This window comes from Suncus etruscus, chromosome 16 (assembly GCF_024139225.1).
Source record: "Suncus etruscus isolate mSunEtr1 chromosome 16, mSunEtr1.pri.cur, whole genome shotgun sequence".
NCBI lineage: Eukaryota > Metazoa > Chordata > Mammalia > Eulipotyphla > Soricidae > Suncus > Suncus etruscus.
Genome location: NC_064863.1, coordinates 1,964,552 through 1,966,828, shown reverse-complemented (window position 1 = coordinate 1,966,828; position 2,277 = coordinate 1,964,552). Strand labels below are relative to the sequence as shown.

General features: G+C 38.5%; 1 protein-coding gene across 2 annotated transcripts in view; it reads right to left on the bottom strand.

Annotated features, from left to right (window-relative positions):
• Positions 1 to 850: 850 nt before the first annotated feature.
• Positions 851 to 2,277, bottom strand: part of MEIS2 (Meis homeobox 2) — a 242,889-nt gene continuing 241,462 nt past the window's right edge. For both annotated transcript variants that reach the window (XM_049790038.1, XM_049790039.1), the window contains exon 13: positions 851 to 2,277. This exon is cut by the window's right edge and continues 10 nt beyond it. The gene's annotated coding sequence lies outside the window, so the exon portion shown is untranslated.

Genomic DNA, 2,277 nt, shown 5'->3' with positions numbered 1-2,277 from the left:
ATAAAATTTAGGTGTTATAAAACTACAGAAAAGTCTTTATTCAAAAAATTGAGTGAGGCATGCAAATCCCACACATTTGCACTTTGTACATGTTAGCAGGCAATATTTGGCAATATCAGCAAGCAGCTAATGGCAAAGATATCCAGGAATGTGAAATAGTTTTAATGGCAATATAATTACTTGCTTTGCTGCTGTTTTAGAAAAAAATTAAAGTATGGAGACCAAGTCATCATACCTAGGAAATGTACACAGAGAGGTGTCTAAAATAAAAGAAACTTCATGATTTATGTTATATATTAGTGATTACTTAATCTTTTAAACTCAAGATTTCAAACTCCATAGAAGTTGTTTTCTCATCTATGAGCATCTATATGTAAATTTCAATTTACATATTCAACAGTATTTTAGTAAGACAGAAAAAACACAAGCAGATGAATTATCTTTGAGCACTAGACGCTAGTTATTTCTATGATGTAAAATTAACCCTGTGTGGGGGGGTGTAGAAGCAACCCTTTATCCTGGCAAAGGATGAGCATGTAATGCTGAAAGTAATTTTTTTTAACATCATGCATCTAAAAAGGAAGCTGGGCACATTGAAGGTGATCTTTCCACCTGGTGCACACACACACACACACACACACACACTTTTATACCTTAGAAATGTTTCTGCTTGGTAGAATGGATAGGCCAAGCACACTTTGAAAGACTGTAGTTACCTTATAAAGAATTGACAACTTTGAAATCTCAATTTGGGGGGAGATGGGTGAACCATCACCTCTAGTAAACTCTGTGTACAGAAGGCATCCTGCAACTCAGCTAAGAACTATTAAAAAACACAAAAGCCTAACAAAAAAATCAAAAATGAAATATTTATTACCCGCATTTTGTGACTTAACACCTTTTTTTTAAAACATAACGTCACAGTCCCTCATACAAGTATTTTAATGGTAAATTTGAACAAAGCTTAAAGGTAACAGCATTTTCTTCTAGTGAGGAACACGTGCTGAGAAAAGAAGAATTCATGGACATACAATACCAATTCCACAGCAGATCTGATACTAGCAAAAACATTCTTTTTTTTCAATTGAGGTAAACACATAGAATATCTAACATGAAACAATTAATAGACCGAACTCTGTATGGAGTTTGTTACAGTATTCTCTTGCTCCTGTTCATCCCCCAAGCTTTGAGTTTCTGAAAGTCCTAGTTGTGGTGCTCTGGCCATTAATCACTTTTTTGTGTTGAGAAAGCTGCCCAACTTAAGATTGTTTTGTCCACAGCCAAGGCTTCGAACTCCTGGAAGAAGCTCCTGCTCTGTCTTTAAATCTTCATTGCAAGCTCTTTGAAGAAGAGTCCCCCAAAATAATAAGAAGAATTGGGCTTATGAAGCACAAACTATAAAGATCTGTTTGAAACTAAAGGACACATTGATGGAGGAACAAAGGGCCGGGCATGAAAACACATTCTGGAAGCTGGAGTCCAAGGGACGAGGTTCGGCCAAACGTTCACCAAGGTCTCCAGCGTGGTTCTTTTCTCATTGGCCCAAAAGGTTGAAAATATACCACAGTCTCTCCTGGATAGTGAATTCACTGATGAACCAAAACAGTCATTCTTTTTGGGAACAAACACACATAGTGTGGGAAAACAAGGGATATATTTTTTTTTCTCTTCTAAAACTATTTGAGGCAACATAACGGAGTGGATCAACAGAAATGTACAAGTTTAACTTAGTTCCTATGTTTATACTACAGTAGTTATAACTCTCGGAGTCTTTTCCAGAGGATCTTTACATGGACAGAATTGTCGCAGTGAGCCCATGGTTTCACATTTGTGTTCTTGTCTCATTGGTCCTCTGATGCTTGATGAAAAATGACAAAAGTAAAAAATAATCACAGCTGTCTGGAATTTCATATTAAGTGTCAACATCTGGTCAAAGTTCAGAGAGTCTTAAAATATTTTTTATGTGTTTCCTTGTCCCTTGAGTTCCCTTATACTATTGGGCATGGATGTCCATAACCTGTCCGCCAACACTGGGATCTACAGAATTTAAACATTGTGGGGACTTCTGTGCTGACATAGTCATTCCAGGGTGGGTGGGGGGGTCCTCCGTGCATCATCATGGCTGGGTGGTGGGGATGGCTTGGTAAATATGAGTGCATTGGGGGTCCAGGTCTCAACTGAGTAGGGTGTGGGGTCATCTGGGCAGGAGGTGAAGCTTGGCTGTGCCATGCCCATTCCCATAGGACCACACCCTGAGCAACATAGTCCCCTGGCATG